We start from the raw sequence: 18,813 nt of genomic DNA, 5'->3' as shown, positions 1-18,813 counted from the left end.
GTAGAGCCAGACTCTTCTCCATGGTGCCCAGTGACAGAACAAGCATCAGTGGGCACGAATTGAATTACAAAAAAATTCCACCTGAACATAAGAAAATACTTTTTTACTCTGAGGGTGGTTGAACACTGTGTCCAGTTGCCCAGGCTGGTTGTGGAGTCCTCACCTTTGGAGATACTCAAAATTTGCTTGGACACTGTCTTGGGCAACCAGCTCTGGGTGACCCTGCTTGAAAAGGAGAGTTGGATCAGTGGATATCCAGAGGAACCTCAACTGTTCTGTGATTCTGTGATCAGGAATGATGTAGACATGGATAAAGTGACACAAAAGACATGCAGGTAGATATTAGGCAGTACCACTGTTTTTTTACTGTTGGATTCCTACTGTTACTAGAATGCTGTTCAGTACTTTAATTGGTGATTTTAAAGCAAAGTTTGTGTAACTTTATTTATTGCAATTAAACGTTTAAATGTTATGCAACTAATGGAAAGCACCTCTAGAAATATTTCAGAGACTGGAATATTAGCCATACAAAGGATGAGCAAAGGAGCTCAGTTTCTCAAGGATATAGTTAGAAGGTGACTTGGACATATCTACAGACAACTCATGCTCGTTCTCGGTCTCTGTTTCACGTCTTTATAATCTGTATGCTCTATGCTATTCTCTGTGCTTAACCATTGTGGGGTATGCAATATTATTAATTAATGCTTCAAAAAAATTCTATTTGCAGTAATATATTAAACTATTTTAGCACTAGAAATACCAAATATTGTGAGCCAACAGAGTGGAAATCATATTCTAACACTTACTATGATTGTGCGCAGATTTGGGAAACAACAACCAGTCATCTCATTTTTAGAATGCACGTGCTTTACATCTTAAAAAGATCTCTGCCTGTGGCTCTTGTGATAGAACTGTTTTAAACATACACTCAAATATTCAAGGGACTTGAAAAAGAGTGAAATGTCCAATGTAAATCTCTTCAGAAGCTACATCTACAATTCTCTTTAAGTTCTTTTGACGATTTCAAATACAATTTTAATATCTTTTTCAGGATACTGTTTCAAATGCTAGTTAAGAGTTAGAAGAAAAAATGCATGTCATGAAAGCAGTGTGCCTGTGCTTTTTGGTAGCTTGAATGAAGACACTGGGATTTAAAGTGAGCTACATCTCCATGAAGCAATCTGTATTTCACTTGCACTTAAGATTTCCTTGAAAATAATTTGAAATAGGCAAATAATCACAAAATTTCAAGTAATGACTGTACTTAAATTTAGCATATCCTGATAATTATGTTTAATAGAATATAACAGGTTTCCATTTGTTTCGTTATACTTAATTTGATAAACTTTAAAATACTGGAAAGATTTCTGAATAGAGCACCGAGTCCTAAACATTTGAGAATTACAGATTACACACACTGCATTTGTTTTTCTGACTCATTATACGTTATATATTCTGGCTCATTAACATTACCTAAGCACCAGATCTCAGCGTTTTGACCATAAAATAATTACATGAGAAGCTAGTTAAGTAGTTGAGGTTGACCTATGAGTATGTTTTTTCAAATACTGCATTTCTTATCCAAAGCCTATTCAAGTCAAAAGACTCTTATTGACAAGGCTACTTTGGATACGAGCTAAATGTCATTCTTCACCAAGTGTTAACATTGAAATGAGGGAAGAATTAGTCACTGTTGCTGATTTTCAAAACTGAAGTGAACTTCTACTCAGTCTTCAGAACCTGAACTTTGCACAGTACTTCACTGAGTAGGGTTCTTGCTGTATTTTAATGACCTGAAAGTTTAACAAGTCATTAAACTCTTTGTGAGCATGTTGTAGAGAAATATTCACCTCCACCCTGACACAGGAATGTAAAATAGATGGACTGATCTGGAGTTATGTAGATGCTTAATGATTATAGTTAGGTAAGACTGAATACCATTTTTTAATTTAAATTTTCACAGTTTCACCCCAAAATGAATCTCTGACTATTTCTGTAAGCATGTGTTGAAGTATCATCTTATGGATCTGTCAGCAAAGAGTTATTGGGATAGAATGTACAATAAATATTAGCCATTACAGAGATTTGAATTCAAGTCTCTCCATTCTGTCTTTGCTTTATTCATACTGTAATTATTCTGTTCATTGTGAAACAATATTCATAGGAGAGCGCCTCATTCCAGACTAGACTGTAGCCTGGTGATCAAAGCCCTTATAATGAGATAGATGGATATTTCCTGAGTCAAAAGATGTATTGAACCTTACTGTCTTCTATGAAAAAGGAAAACACTCTCTGAATTACGCAAAGTAACAGGAAAGCAGCACTTCCTGTTTATGTACTCAGAGCTTTAAATGATTCAGGGAGAAGTGGTGTCTGAGCAGGGATTTTTAAGATCCCCTTTACAGGTTTGGGAACTGCCCTGAAAATTAAGTGTTCATTCTCTTTGTGCATTTGGCACAGTGCTTCTGCTGGTTTGGTCATCTTCTGCCTCTCCTTCAAGATTTTTTTTAAGGTGTTTCCTCACCTCTCGAAGTTCCCAAGTGAAAATTATTTGAATGATTTGATTTTAAATCCAGTGGAGATTCAGTGTTGGTAAGGATATTTCAGAGAGATGACACAGTCTCAATGTGTCCCATAACTGATGGGTGATTCTTTATTTATATCTTGCTAAAGTCTTATTTCCTGTATTGGTGTGAAGATTTTTCTTTCTGTTTTTTTTAAAAATCCAGTTCCATGCTTCGTGTTCAAACATGACATTAACAGCATTTGTTTGTTTCTCAATACAAGCTCTTTGTAATATAGTATTGGGAATGTATAAATTTCCATTCTATTCTTTATGAATAAATGCAGATAGATAGTGGTAAACCAAACTGGAATCTATTGTGAGACGACTGAATTACAATAGTACTACAAGCTGTTTCTTTTCTTCCTCTCTTGGTATTGCAGTGTAGAATCACCCTCTGGAAGGATCATGGTAAGGGAGATTGGTATATGGAATTAACAGAAGGCAGCAGCTGATGGTGTGCTTTATGATGCTACTATAAATCCTCTGTCCACTGAGAGTGAGGCTTAGAACTGGAATTTTCTTTCTCAGATATGCTTGTAAAACTGTAACTTTTATAATGGATTTCTTCTTCTAGAGGCTTTGTTCCCTGTTCTTAAGGTCTCTTAAGTAACTTTAATTTCTGTTATCATAACCATTTTTAAAAATAGTATTTTTGTCATCTATAAACTTACAGGGTGATACTTGCACCCGTATATTTGTGTGACTAGATGTATTCAGGTACTAATTTAATTTCCACTTGTCTTGAGGTCTAGTGAACAGAAAAATCTGTGTTAATTTTGAATTTTATATGTACGTAGTTGTGTGTGCATCACTACTTTCTCTGAAGCCCATCATGGACAGCTTGAATATGTGTAATAAATTATTTATACAGGGGGCTAGAACTATGACTTTGGACTAATTCCCATTTTTCTGCTAAATGCAAAGAATAATTGGGCAACTTCGTAAAGTATTATTTACCACGAAGGCCAAACTTTTTCCTCTCTGGGGTAAACAAATCATTAGGCTGATTTGAAAAGCATCTCTTATATTCACAACACCTGAATGGTGGTCTCCTGTGTAAATAGATGAATGGCCTTTCTAAAAGCAAGCATATATCAGCAAGTTGTGTCAAAGCTCATGTGTATGCTATGTCAGTGTCTGTTGTATTTATGGGTGGATATAAGCTGATGGAGAGTTAATAGCTGACTTGGTGTTATGGCACTTTTCAGTATGAAGTTACTGATTCACAATAATTGGAAGAAACATTAATTTAGCTATTCTAGCTTCATACAATTGCTATTTTTCCACGGGTTGCAGACTTTTTTCCAAGATCTTAGCTTTCCACTTTCTCTGCCTGCCTTGTCATCTGGTACTGATCTGCAGGATTCTCATTTGTCTTTATCCCATTCTGCACTAAATTTTACTGAACATGTGGTTCTTTTAAATGTGGTGACCAAAGGCATACCTCAACTGTTACTCTGCTCAGTTGGTGCATGGCTGCTTGTGGCAACTTAATCGTGAGCCTGAGTTCTCAGGTCTCTTAACAATTTGTCCCGGTTGGGGCTGGACTAGAGTTCCTGTTCGTTTTAGTAGCGGGAGGAGCTGCAGCCCCCTGAGACCCCAGGGGCTCCCCAGGTCCCAGTGCCCTCACCTGTGTGCGGGGGCGGGGGGAGCACAGCTGGAGGGCTGGGCCCCGATTGGCCGATGGTTCATGTCACGTGACATTACGCTCACCATATAAAGGCAGGAGTGGGCCAGGAGGGGCTCTCATGTGTGGGGAGTGTGGCTGTGGGGCCTTTGTGTTTGGGATCGCTGGCCGGGAGCAGGCGGTGTCGGTCGGTGGGTGGTGAGCAGCTGTATGGTACATTACCTGCTGATGTTGCTGTCAGTGTATTATTCTGTTACTGTTATTAAACTGTTTTTATCTCAACCCTCGAGTCTCGCTTTGCCCCTCCGATTCCCTCCCCATTCCCAAGTGGGGGGAGGGTGGGTGAGCGGCTGTGTGGCGTTTAGCTGCTGAGTAGGCTCAAACCACAACACAATTATATTTTAGTCAATCCCTGGTTCCGGATTTACAAAACCGGGATGGTTATTTTGCAGTAGTGGAGCCAGGGGAGTGGTATTGCTACCTTTTTGTCATGTGTCTAGCGTAAAGGCAGTTTTCCCCACTGTAAGGGGAGTACTTCCTGGGTACTGCTAGAATACAACTGGAAACGTTAATTTTTCTTGAATCACATGTATTTATTTCTTACTTATATGACACATACTACAGAGATGAGTGTATGGAATCCATAACATAAAGACAGACATTGTGCAGGAAGGAGGATGTATGCTAGCAATTCCTATGGGGAAAAAAATAAAAGGAAGGTAGTAAATACTGAATTCTGTTAGTACAGTTTAAAGCAGTAAATAGGCTAGCAAAATTGTTCTTCTGCAATCACTTTAGTGATATTTTACTCAGTTGGATCCCTGAATTTGGCTTCTGATACATCTGATTTTTTTTTTTTTTATGTTGACAGATATTTTTAGTGAACTTATGTATATAATTTCACATATCACCAGCATCTTAAAAGCCATGGAATGATGGACAAGCTGGTATTAGATGCATCATAGACATTTTGCAAACTAGATGATTCCCTGCTATAGAACAGTAATTTCAGGTAATAACATAAAACTTATGAGGATGAATTTTCTTTGAAATTATTATCTAAATTACAGTAACATTTATAGTGCTTTCCAAACATAATTTTATGGTGATACATGAAGAAGAAGAAGACAGCAAGATAATATCAGTCTGAGACAAACTGACATAAAAAGAGAATAACTAATCTCCTTTGGATGTTGTGGATGAATACAGTTTTTAAAAAAGAATGATGGATCACATTTGATCTTTGAAAAGATTTGACAAGGTGAACATACAGGAACCATATAGTATTTGTAATTGCAAAAAAATCACATAACCTTTTAAGCCTTGGACACATGATCAACTTGGATAATAATCCACTGAGAACATGTATTTTTACTGTTTCTTTCTGATACATAGCTATAAAACGGGCCCAGAAATGATGTTTAGCAGACATGAAAATATTGTTCTGAGAACTAATGAATGAAGCATATAGTATAGACAGCACATTCAGTGTGAAAATGAAATATGTTTTTCCTTTTATGAAAGAAGAAAATGGAAGATGTGAGTGGAAATGCCATCCTTCCACAGTGCTAACATAATCTCCATAATTGTCTAGGATAATTATGGTTTTGAATATCTGTATTCCTCAGAGCTTTTTAAAGTGCAGAGAAGTTTAAAGCAGGGGTTTAAAACATCTTGTGAAGTTCAGAATACTTAGCCAAAAGTTTGTAGTGTATGGTACTATTAAGATGCAACATTATATTGTTATGTTCTGTGAATGATATTGCTACACAGTATGATACCGAATCTTCATTTAACACGAAAATGCTTTTCAAACATTGGTGAAAGGGGATTAGTAGTTACTTGTCTTGAGTTCTCAAAAATAGTAAGAGCAGTCAGCCTTGCCATGATCACTCTTAATATCTGTGCAATTGACTGCAAATGAAGCTTGTGGTTTAAATTCAATCATTGCCATAAGTAGCGAGATAATGCAATTCGTTCAAAAGACAAAACTGTAAAGTTTTTATTAAAAGTTCCGCTTTAATGGCTATGTGTATCTGTACATTCCAAATGTGATTTAAAAGTCAGTAATTGGATTTTAAAATGCTACAAAAATGAATATTAATCATAATCCAAATAAATAGTAAATGCATATTTTGACGGTGTCCACAATGGTCAACACTCAAGTTATGTGACACTAATATGTGTCTCTCTGATTGAATTTGCAGTCTCTATAAGTTATTGGTTTGTGTCTAACAGGCACATCAGTTTATTCAACTACTTATGTGTATGTCTGGCATTATGGACTACTCTAAATTGGATGAATCTGGAGTTTTAAATCTAGCATAAATTAGAGCACTTCCCTTTATGGTTTCAAAATCTTTTTAGCATTCATCTTTCCAGACAAATTTTCTCTTAGTTAGCTAATGTAATGGTGCTGCCTGGTCTTTATAATTCACAGAGGCCTACTGATCCTCCTTCTCCTTGAGGTTTGTAGATATTTGCAATTCAGTGTGGGGGTGAAACTTAATCCATGCTTTCTGATTATAAGCCTCATGGAAGTAATGTAGTGATTTGTCACATAAACCTTGACTCCTTAGAAAATATTACAGTCCTTTATGCTCCTACCAGATGTTCCTTACATATTTCTCTAGAAACTAATGAAATAATGTAAATAAGAAAAGATATCTTCAGTTCTAAAAACCTGTGTTAAATCATTTGCTGTTCTCTTAGTTTATGAATCTGAAAGATCCTTGTGATGTTACTAAATTCTTTTTGGTGTTCTTCAGCTGCCAGTTAAGTCCAACAATTCCATATACTAAGCCAAAAAATAGTAAAAAAATATTTAAATCCAAAGTGTCTTCTCTAGTTGGGCACAGCTTGTACTGTTCATGAGGGTATGACATGTCTGATAATTAATACTTATGTTAAGGTTCTGTTGATCAGATTTACTTCAAACGCTAGTTCAGAATTCAAATACATGGGTTGTAATGCTACCCCACGTAATTCTCCACACAAGGTGGGCTAATGCTTTTTGGTAGTAGTATGTATTGCACTGTATTTGTGTCGCATTAAAAGCAACTAGTTACTCAACTTGTGGATTTTTGCTAGTTGAAGAGTTTCACTGCTATAACCTCTGCCTATACAACACCTAAAAATATAATAATGCTTGAGACCCATTCAGGAACCAGTTTTCTTTTATCTGTGGGATGCCTGTAGACAGCTTGCAAATGGATTTCTTCTTATTTTACCATGTTAGCAGCAATCATATCTTAAAATATTATAGCTGGTAGCGAGCTGATGCTGAGCAGCTAGCAGTGGAGTGATAATACCTTGAAAAAAGAGGTAGGGGATACTTTTTTTCTACTAAGGCTTCATAGAGACCTATGGACTGTCATTTGTTGAGTGATTATAATGCAGGTGTCCTCCATCACAAGATCAAATGGATGCTGATCCCATGGCAAGATATTTGTGGTTGTGCAACAGGGGCTGGCATCTCCTGTGAGAAGTAGCAGGAAACTGGTGGAAAGATTTAGTCACGTTGCAGCCTGCCTATATCTGAACTGCCTTTGGGAAAAGATTGACAAGCAGGACACTGTGAGCTGTATAAGTCATTCTGATGACTTAGTGAATTTTTCAGTTAGGAGGTTGTATGCTCCTCCTTTCATGTAATCCTGATATCTGTCTGCCAATCTGTAATTCAGGTATAACCTGGTCTGTGAGGGCTTTTTCTGCCATTACTCTGCTCTGAGAGCATGTTGGGAAGTTCCCATGTTAGATGATTTAAAATGATTGTTTATTTCTGTCATGGTTTAACCGCAGCCAGAGACTAAGCACCATTCAGCCGCTCACTCACTCCTTCCCCCCTCCCACTGGGATGGGCAAGAGAATAAAAAAAAAGTAAAATCCGTGGTCTGATATAAAAACAATGTAATAACTAAAAATATAACAATGATAATGTATCAATATAATTCTACTAATTTATTATTATAATAATTGTCAGTAATAACAACAACAACAAAACAACAACAAAACAACAACAACAACAACAACAACAACAACAACAACAATAATAATAATAATAATAATAATAATAATAATAATAATAATAATAATAATAATAATAAAGAAATAAAACCCAAGAAAAGGAAACTGATGCTCAATGCAGTTGCTTACCACCTGCTGACTGATGCCTGAGCAGCGATCTGCCCCTCCCCAGCCAACTCCCCCCAGTTTCTATACTGAGCATGACACCCTATGGTATGGAATATCCCTTTGCCCAGTTCGGGCCAGCTGTCCCGGCCATGTTCCCCTCCAGCTCCTTGTGCACCGGCTCGCTGGCAGAGCACGGGAAACTGAAAAATCCTTAACTTAGGGTAAGCACTACTCAGCAACAACTAAAGCATCAGCGTGTTATCAACATTCTCACACTGAATCCAAAAGACAGCACTGTACCAGCTATTAGGAAGAAAATTAACTCTATCCCAGCCAAAACCAGGACAATTTCAGGTTCCTTCATTGTTCACACCTGACATAAGCATTATTCTAATTTCTACCTATATTATGTTCGTTTTTCTTTCATTATATGATGTTCCAAATATTCCTTTCTCTTTTTAATGTGAGAAAAGTCACAAGTACCCAGAGGCATGATATCTGTCTGTGACAGGAGAAAATGTATACGTGAAATAAAGAGTTTGTCTTCATTAATATCCACTGAGGGAATAAAGTCTGAACTAGGAAAACCTGTTGTAACTTGCAGTGAAAATCACATTGTTCATGTACATTTAAACCAAATTCAGTCTTTTGGCACTGAAAACATCTGTGGCTGCAGTTTTGCATACTATAACTTGCTGTATGTGTTATCATTTCCTCCCTTATGGACCAATTTCCATTTATTCTCCAGAAAGCGTGTTGCTTTTTGAATGGAAAGTTTTCAAGCTCACAGTTTGTATTTTCTCATGTCCACAGATGATGACTGGACAGAAAACAATAGCAAACCTTTTAGTATTATTTGTTTACTCTTTACATATTTACCTGGGATTTTGTATTCTCAGCATGTTTTGAAAATGTAATTTCCAGAACTCCTTTCTTGGAAGGTGCGCAGTATTATTGCTATTATGTGGAGTACAACATTAAAACAGAAATAGACATTTTCTCATATGTGAAATCTCTAAACTACTTAACAGGTGGTAGATTTTGAACTCAGAGAGTCAGTAGCCTCAAATCCCTTTTAATACATTATTACATCTAATGTAATTATGTTTGAATAATAGAGTTCCTCAACATTCTCTAATGGTAGACATGTGGCAGAAGTTGAAACTATTAATTTGGCAGCACTTTATCTCCACAGAAGAGTTGAGATACATCTATAAGGTCAAATACACACAATTGCAGAGTGGCTTCACATATTTTTCAAGATATGAGGATGCAAGCCAGTTTTCATCTGGCAGCCATGTAGGACCATACAAAGCCTGAGCTAAGTAATTCATCTTTGCATTGTGAACATGTAGGAATGTCTGCAAAGAGATGGGATTGTTTACAGAGGGCTAGATTGTACCCAGAATAATAACTAACTCCAGCTAGGATCAGAGGAGTTTCTTATGTGACACTGAGAATCATATGTGGCACAGAGTTAGTGCTCTAAAGAAATTAATCTCCTTGGTTAAATGGCAGTTCATCACTGCAAAACTGTTCCTGTGTGTTTTTAGATGGCTGCATACTTTACCACTATTACAGGAATCTGCTGTATCATTAATCATATTTAGATTTTTTTTTTTTCCTGGAGCCCTGCTGTCTTAAAGTCATGAAAATACCTGGTAAAATATGAGCACATCATCCATTACTGTCCTCATATAAATTATTTTTATAAGGTTTGAAGAAAGATGAGCCAAATAAAATGTTTTATTCTGCAAAAGTGAAGCTTTCAGGTAACTCTGGAAAGAATGCCCAGGGTTTGCATTTGAAAAGGAATGGTCTTTGTCAGCTTTCAAAAAGTCATGCAATTTTGTTAAACATTGGTGACAAGCTCCTAGCAAAGTCAACAAAGTCATTTTGTGTATGAACAGATTGTTCAGATTCCTTTAGGTACAGCAGTGTTTATCTTAAAATTAGGATAATAATTTTGCCTGGGGCAAAATGTCTACAGTAAAGTGGTCTCACAGTTAAACTTTCTTCTTAGAGAGTGGCAAAAGATATTTGTGTTAGTTCTGGCAAGTGCAGTCAATTATAAATCTGCAATATTTTGAGTAGAGACATGTTCTATCAAAGATGCTGAAATTAAATACAAAGAGTAGTAAGTAATTTGTTCTCTCATTTCTTGTGTTTGTTTGAACAGATGTTTTCAAAATCTTCATCTGAGCTACCTGCCTGCTAAACCTTACACCTTTCCATTTTAGGTAAGATCTGACAGATCAGTAAACCTATTTTTCACAATTTCATTTCAGAGTAAAACTATAAAAACAAGTAAAGATAGAAACTAAAAGTGCGCATAAGTAAAAAGGGGCAAGGAGGAGGTAGGAGACAATCATTTTCAAAAAAACAAGGGGATTTCCCTGCAAAATTATTTACCCATTTTCCAAGACAAATTAAAAATATACTGACAAAAACAAGGTCATGACTATCTGAGGAGAGAGTTCAGCTAGTCATCAGTGTTTGCTGCAATAACAGCACTTTTAAGAGATTTAAAAAAATTAATATCCTACTTAGTATTTAGGGGTTTCTTTTCTTAGTGGGATTCTCAGAGATCAAGTTCATGTGGAGGAAAATGCTTCCTTACAGGTCTTCCTTTTTTTTTTTTTTTTTTTTTTTTCCTCCACCTCTAGTAAGTTGCAAAACAACTAACTGTATCAACATTTTGGTTTTGCTCCCTTTTGTATTGCCATAGCCACTTTTGGTTTGTGCCCTTTCCTTTGTTTTCAGATCCCACCTTTGATTCTCATTTTCTCTGTCTTGATGTAGTAGTATTTGAAAAAGTTATATTAAAAATATTCTTCTTAAAAAAATTAACAACAGGGTAATACTTTAGAATATTAACTTCCAGCATGTAAGGCATAAAAATCTGCCATCAGAGACCAGTTCATTCACCTTGATGCAGGAAATAGAATTCATAATGGAACTTAAAACTAAGGTCCATATTCTCTGTTTCCCTAGAGCCCCTATCCTCTGAGCAGGAAACAGGCAAACCTTTAATATTTAAAACAATAATATAGTTTTTTTCTCTATATGCTGTACCAGTGAAATACCTGAAAGCTCAAATTTGTGTCAATGCCTAATTAAAAAAAAAAAAAAAAAACCTCACAGTAAAAAGCTATATGCTAGACCTCTTCCACCATATAAATAGAAATACTGGTACAAACTAAAATATGTAAAGGGAATAAGAATAGGGAAATGAAATTTTGCTCCATGAGGATGCCATTTTATTTTATGTGTCTCAAATATCCAGTCTCAGAACCAGTTAAAGTGAAAGAATGTGGCTAATTTCTGGCAATGATATAAAGGCTATGAAAACAGTTATGGTGCCATTTGTCAAAAACATGAAGACATATTTTGGATAGAAGTCCATGCAAGTGAAGTGGATTTAGCTACCTGAAAGAACAAAAACAGGTCACTTTCTTCATGAGGAACGTCACCATTTCCCATTAATATAAATAGGACCTAAAGGCACAGAGGCATTCTTTGCACAATTCCTGTTGAAATAAGTATCTTCTGCCTACTGTTAGCATCTTTGAGTATGTTGCCTCAGACTGCCCTGATTGACTCATATGCTTCACACTAACTCCTTAGGGTCTTTTTTATTAACGTAGTTGAATACAATTTCATTATTTCCTTGATGGAAGATCCAGTGGGCTTCATGGAGGTGATTGTGCCTAAGTGTGATCTGTCTGTCCTGAAGTGAAGGAACTGAAAAATTCATTTGAAGTCAGTGGGAATTATTGTATCCTGAAGGGGAAAAGCAAGGTCCAAGGGACTCAAATCTTCATTGTTGGGATCAATTAAAGAGTTGGATGAGGAATAATGATATGGTAGAGGTATTTTGTCCAGTTGACTAATGGATATAAAATCTCCAGGTGCTTTTTTATGAAGTAGTGATAAGTACAGTTTCACTGTGACACACTTGTTCCCTTATTCTGTGTGTATTTGAAACAAATCAAAATAAAACCTCTAGTCAAGCTTTTAGTGGAAATTAACATTAAAAGCATGCAAGACTGAAATAAGGCAGAAGTGAGGCAACATCCTTGCCAAGGAACATGCAATTAGGGAAATCAGTTTATAATCAGATGTCTGCCAAACAACTAGTAACTGCTGTCAAATTCAAGACTGACATAGGACAGAATATATAATTTAATTTTGACCTTAGATATAGCACATTTCTTAAGTTTTCATGGATCTGTTTTAATTTGGGAAACAATAAACGGTAGTAAGAGAGTTTGTCCAGAAGATGACACACCACCACCTTGCCATGTTTAACAAGCTGCCACTTGTTAGATAAGCCATATGTGTGTGTGCATAACAAATGTAAAGTGAAATGCATTAGCTTAATCCCCTCCAAAGGTGATTTCTACTAATCTGTTTTTAGTTTGCAGTTTAACAGGCTAGACATATGTCTACAGCCAGTTTTTGTGACACAGCTGGTTAAGTATGGTTGGCCGTCATCATTATTTGCTATTACTTGTCCAAACCTTAAATGTTATAAAAGTAAGAAGTTTAGAAACTGAATCATGATATATTCCCTGTGTTCATTTTCTCCTTCGGATTTAAAGATTAAATAATAAGTTTGCTTGAATTTGTGGCCAAACTTATACAGAAAGTGCTTTTCAGTGATTTGATAACTGTCTTTCTGATAGCTCACATAATACATAATACAATAATAAATAAATTAAAATTAAAAAATTTAAAATGTTATAATCTACTGAGTTTGAGGCATTACACGTACTTACAGGAGAACAAAATGTGGAGCTCTCTTTTTCCTACTGAATAAGGCATATATTAATTCTCTTTCACCTGAGATTATGTCTAAACTTTTCAGCACTGTAGGCCTAAAATAAGGTAGCCTGTGTACCAGGTCTCCCATCAGATGTGTTCAGCCAATGGATGTTCCACATTCTTAAATTTAGAGATCCCATATGTATGCAGAGATTTAATTTAGAGATTATAAAAGGTTTCTTTAATAGGCTGAAACATATTTTTTTAAGCTTGGCATCTGAGTTCATTACAATGTCATTATCCTAGTAACATTATACAGGACGAAATGTAGGTGATTTTTTCTTAAAAATTAAGTTCTGGATAGTTCAATTTGTTCTTAAACTGTCTTGCAGTATTATACCACTAGTATCTTGTGCTTACTGGTGTTCCTGCTGAGTGTCTCCCATAGCCACCGAAGAAGGAATGAAAGTCATATGTGGTGCTATTGACTGCACATTCCCCAATTCCCACCCCCCAAGGGGCTGCTTCTTTCCACCCATCAGAACCACACACCTCCATTTGCAGCTCCAGGCAGGAGAGATAGATGCAAGTCTCAGGCCTAAACTGATTCACTGAAATGTGCTTGGTAGGTGGAACTGAAATGGAGTTGGGCTATTATAGTGTATCTAAGTTAGACAATAAGGTAGGGATTTATTGACATGAGAGACATTTGGAAAGCAGGGATGGATTTTAATTTTTTTTTTTCTTTTTTTAATAAATTGCGTTACTTTAATTCCTGGTCTTCTAAAATGAAGATCTTGTTAGATTTCTAGCTAGCTTGTAACTTGGGTGGTATGGTAGGTATAATATGTTGCTTCTTACCTATGCTGTGTTCAAAGATTGTTTTACTGCCCACAGAATATTGGGTGAGGCAGAAGAGTGAGTAAGGAACAGTGCAAAGTAACAGTTTCCAAAGAAAACAGCATGGTGATAAAGGAAACAATTCCAGTGCTTCTCAGTGAGTCTAACATTACCCATAGAAATGCGTATTTATGGCTAATATGTAAATGAAACAGCCATCATTGGCTCTGTTTAGTTATAAAGCACTGAAAAAACAGAGAATTAAAAAAGACGACAAATAGTCTTTATGTTACATAATGTCTTAAAAAAAAAAAAAAAAAGCTGGCAAAAATACACTACTATAGAATGGAAACATCAAGAGAAATGCTATTTTTGTAGCGATTTACTGAAAAATTCCTTGAAGAAAAACAATTCCTTTGCATAGAACATTTGATGCTAATGCCACAAGAATTTTCTTAGCTATGGAGTTTCCAGTGAGGTAACTCTCTAAAATGTTTCCTTTCAGTTACATTGTAGACAACCCAAATATGGCAAAGGAGATTATTTTAATTTTATTAATAGCTCTAAATAATACTCAGAGGAGAGGAATAATAAATCTCAGGACTATGATGTTGCAAAGCAGAAAACAGTGTGAGGTAGGATGCAGAAGATAAACACTTCACAGATGATTGTTGTTCCTTAAGCAGATGGTGCATAGAGGACTAGACTGATTTTTGTGGTATGGTAGGTATTACACAGCACATGTTGCTTTAAGAATAATGAAGACATTTGCCATCCCTCAAATTAAGGGGAAAATGTATTGTGCTATAACTAATGAGCTGTCTGAGTTATTTTTAACTCAGTTTATTAAGAAAAGATTGGAGCAAACCACAGCAATAAATCTTAAGGATACATGCATCCCAGATTGATTTGCATTCAAGGTCATGACAAAGTTCACCAAAAATGTGGATGTCAGCAGAACAGCTCTTCACATATCATTGACTGCTTTGCTTCTTTCCTTTTTAGGTAGCACTAAAGTATAATGATGATTATTATATCACAGTAGGATGTGATGTTAGGAACAATATATACTTGTGCATGCTTGTGTTTCAGTGTTTGTCACATGCCTGCTTGTAGCTTTCTCGTTTGAGTGGAAAACATGCAATACTGAACAAGTCTATAAAAAAAACCAAAGTAAATGTTGAGTCATAAAGAATATTCCTTCTGGGGGAGGCATTCACACCACTTGATTTTACACATTCAACTAAAATGCCTCATACAGAACCTTATCTTCCTGTGTCATGAATGATAAAAATTATTTTATTTGTGGCTGTAGTTTAGGACCTGGGAGCTCCTCCTGTATCTGGCTCTGGTGTGCATCTTCACTAGATTAATACTCCATGTCAGTGATCTGATTTCTGTGGCAAAACCAAAGTATCTAAAATGGGCTTCAGCTCGTGTAGGATCTTAACTTTCTCCATTAACTTTATGTGGAAACAAGCATCCCACCTTAGTCATTTAATTTAGGTTTAAAGGTTAGTCAGTTAGACATTTAGATACCTTCTGAGCAGTAGTTACCCATACCACAAATCTGGATAATTTAATTTACATGTGATTTTAGATGGCATAATTTTATATCTTTTTATAGTTCCATCAGAGGATAAATGGCAGTAATTTAGATATATTAAAAAGTAAAATCTGAGTTATACCAAGTTTCAGTGAAAGCTAGAGTGAATTTCAGGGTCTATTGAAGAACATTGGCTTATTTTTAGCATGAAATCTCCAATTTAAAACAAAATATGTTTAATTGTTTTCTTTTTAGTCTTTCTATCATAAATATCCTAAATATCCTGTGGCTAACAATTGGTCTGTTTTTCTCTCTGAAGTACACCATTGTTGTCCCTTTGTTTAGTGATGATGCTCCTGTTGTGTGATAACTACATTGTGTCTCCTTTTCTTCTATTGTATTTTTATGCCCGGCAGTATCTAGCTTTTGTGTCTTTGCACCTCCAGGATAGTAATCCTTGGATAACTAAGATTAATAAAGTGGATGAGAGAATTATTCCTCTCAAGTCAGAGAAGCATTTCCTACACATAAGAAGAAACAGTACTGCAGAGGGACCACTAATCTGATAGGTACTCTATATTTTTGTATAATTATCTTCTTTGTGAAGGAATCTCAGGAGGTATGCTCATTAATGCTACCACTACTAAAAACTATGTGAAGAGAACTGAATCATTAAAACATTCATGGACAAATGAAATCTCTCATCATCTAGCCTCTGCATTAGGTAATACTCTGGCTAAAGGACACAAGCCAGTGTGTAAGGCAAAGTCAATCTAACTAATTTCAAAGACACTCCTATAAAAAATTGAATGAAACAACAGAATAAATCAGAGCAAAAAGCATCGTATGAAAGATGGGTAGACATTTTTTGAAACAGGGAATAGATTGATGGATATTTCTTTTTTGAAAACATTGAGTTATTAATAAAAAAACCCAGCACCTAATAATGTCCAGTTAAAAAGAATCGAAAACATTTTTGGCATTTATTTGTTTTGTATTCAGTTAAAGCCCTAACAATTGTCATGTAAAGCAGATGCTAATGACAGTTTCATTTAATTCCCTCCAACAATTTTTACTGTAAGAGAAAATTCTTACAAATCTTGTGTCTCTCACTACAGTGCCAAAAGCTATAATGTATGTAACATGAAAAAAAAAAAAAAAAAGATGAGGATGTGGTGTGTCAAATGAATCTGTTTCTTAAGTATACCTGTGCATCCATAAAATTGCTTTTTTCCCCCAAAGACTGAGGATAGACTTTGCATATGAAACACTTTCCTGCCAGGCAGTAGTTGGTGTTTTGCTGAAATTAGAATTCCCCAGAAAAACTGATACTTTTTTCAGGAAATTTCAATTTAGTTCTAGGTCAGGTCACCTTTAATCTCCTTATTGCCTGAGTCACTTTCTTCTTTGGTCTTTTATGCTTCTTTCATTATATGGAAACCAGGGGACTCAGAGGCACCACAAAGCATGTGCCTGGTTATGTTTTGCCTTCATATTTGGGTAAGTGTGAATGATTACTACCTTCATCACAGTTTGGTTGCCATGTACAGAAAATCTACACATCACGATCTCACAGGAGTGTGAGGTGCTTGAACTGGGTCCCTGATGAACCTGATGTTGTGCTGCAATAATCATGCCTTTACTCTTAACAACCTTTTAATCTTTTACCTTTTCATGTGTACACTTAAGAAGGAGGCGGAACAGGCACTGACGATTAGTCTGTCACTACATATAAAAATGTCTTTAATATTACTTACTTGGGTAGAAATAGTGAAGGCAGCTGAAGATTGTTTGTGCGAGCTAGAAAATGTAGGGTCCCTGGAGCACTGTTGGCACTGTCTTCATTGCTGTTATCCCTGCTACCTAGATGGAAGATAGTTTGAGTATGTCTGTGTCTTTTGTAGTTATGTGCTAAATTTCTCCATAGCCAAACCTTAATCTCATCTGTATTTGGCATATTATTTTGGTACAGAGTGCCTCAAAACCTTCTAGCCCGCCCTCCCTCCCTCCCTCCCTCCCTCCCTCCCTCCCTCCCTCCCTCCCTCCCTCCCTCCCTCCCTTCCTCCCCCCCCCCCATGGAGGAAACCTGGACTGGCTGTGTGTATTTGCATTGCACTACAATCTTGTTAATACATCTTCTGGAAACTACAGCACCAACCTTGTGAGCTTATAAACCAAACTGGACCTAAGGTGGCATTGTACAGAGCCAAATTGGAAGTCTTAACATGTGCAGTTTGGATAAACTAGTCAGGGATAATTCAGAGCTGACTGTATTTTGAATTATTGCAGCTGTAACAACCAAACCACTCGGCATAAGTCCTAATGCTCCAACACTCACCACACTATGTGGGCCGAAACAATTCCTTGCTGCATATTAAAGGTGAACAATGCCCTTTGGAAGTGTGAATTTGAAGCAGTATTAGATGAAGTCATTTCATTTCCCCTTGTTTTACAACTTAGCTATTACTCATTAACTGAAGTCAGGGTATATTTAAATTTTTTTATCATGTGTTTTATGTCAGCTTACATTTAAAGTGTGTAGAGTTAAATACATTGAACAGAAGACTAGGAGTCTTACTGATATGTTCATTCATTCCTCACTGTTCTCTACCTCAGCAGGTAAATTAATAAATTAAGAACCTCACAGAGCTGAGGCTGAGTAGTAAAGGTGAATAAACTGAAGACAGTTCAAAAACCAGAAAACTCAAACATTCTATCTGCTGCCACTTCTTCTTTGAAGTGACTGAATACTTGAAGTGTATCATTTTTAGTAATAAAAGCCTCTAGACATCTCACTGCTTTTGTACGACTTGAGAAATGCCTTGGGCTAAGCCATGTAGCATTTGTCTCCCAACTAAACCCATTGCTACTGGTTCCACATATAAACATGTATTCACCCACACACATACATATATATGTGTGTGAGTGTGTATATATATATATATATATATATATATATATAAAATATTCATTATATAAAACAAATAAAGTGTCTTCATAGTAGAGACCAGATACAGGGCTCTTCCTTCACAGCGGAGATTGCCACATCCAATATGTAGTCATGTTCAGTCTTGCCCCATCACTGCATTGTAGCAAATCTTGAACTTTGTTTTATGGAGAGGCATGGTGAACACTCCCCATAGGCTCACTGCTAGGCTATCCATGTGAAAAAGAGTGTTTTAAAGTATCTGATAATAAAGAAAAAAGTCTGAACTCAGGTCTCCCACTTCCTGTGCAAGCATTCATACTTGAAAGACTGAAACAGACACCCTTACTACATCCTTCTCTTTCAGTAGCTAGAGAACCTAAGAAGCTAATGATGTCTAATTTTCT

General features: G+C 36.2%; 1 long non-coding RNA gene across 1 annotated transcript in view; it reads left to right on the top strand.

Annotated features, from left to right (window-relative positions):
• The first annotated feature begins 10,506 nt into the window (after positions 1-10,506).
• The window catches only part of LOC122154907, a 121,505-nt gene continuing 113,198 nt past the window's right edge, over positions 10,507-18,813 (top strand). Inside the window, exon 1 of the long non-coding RNA XR_006167023.1 lies at positions 10,507-10,567. This is a non-coding gene — a long non-coding RNA (uncharacterized LOC122154907). The remainder of the gene's footprint in view (positions 10,568-18,813) is intronic.

The sequence above is a fragment of the Tyto alba genome, unplaced genomic scaffold (genome assembly GCF_018691265.1).
Source record: "Tyto alba isolate M040663 unplaced genomic scaffold, T.alba_DEE_v4.0 Super-Scaffold_6, whole genome shotgun sequence".
Lineage (NCBI taxonomy): Eukaryota > Metazoa > Chordata > Aves > Strigiformes > Tytonidae > Tyto > Tyto alba.
Note: the sequence above shows the minus strand (reverse complement) of the source record. Positions and strands in the feature narration are given on the sequence as shown.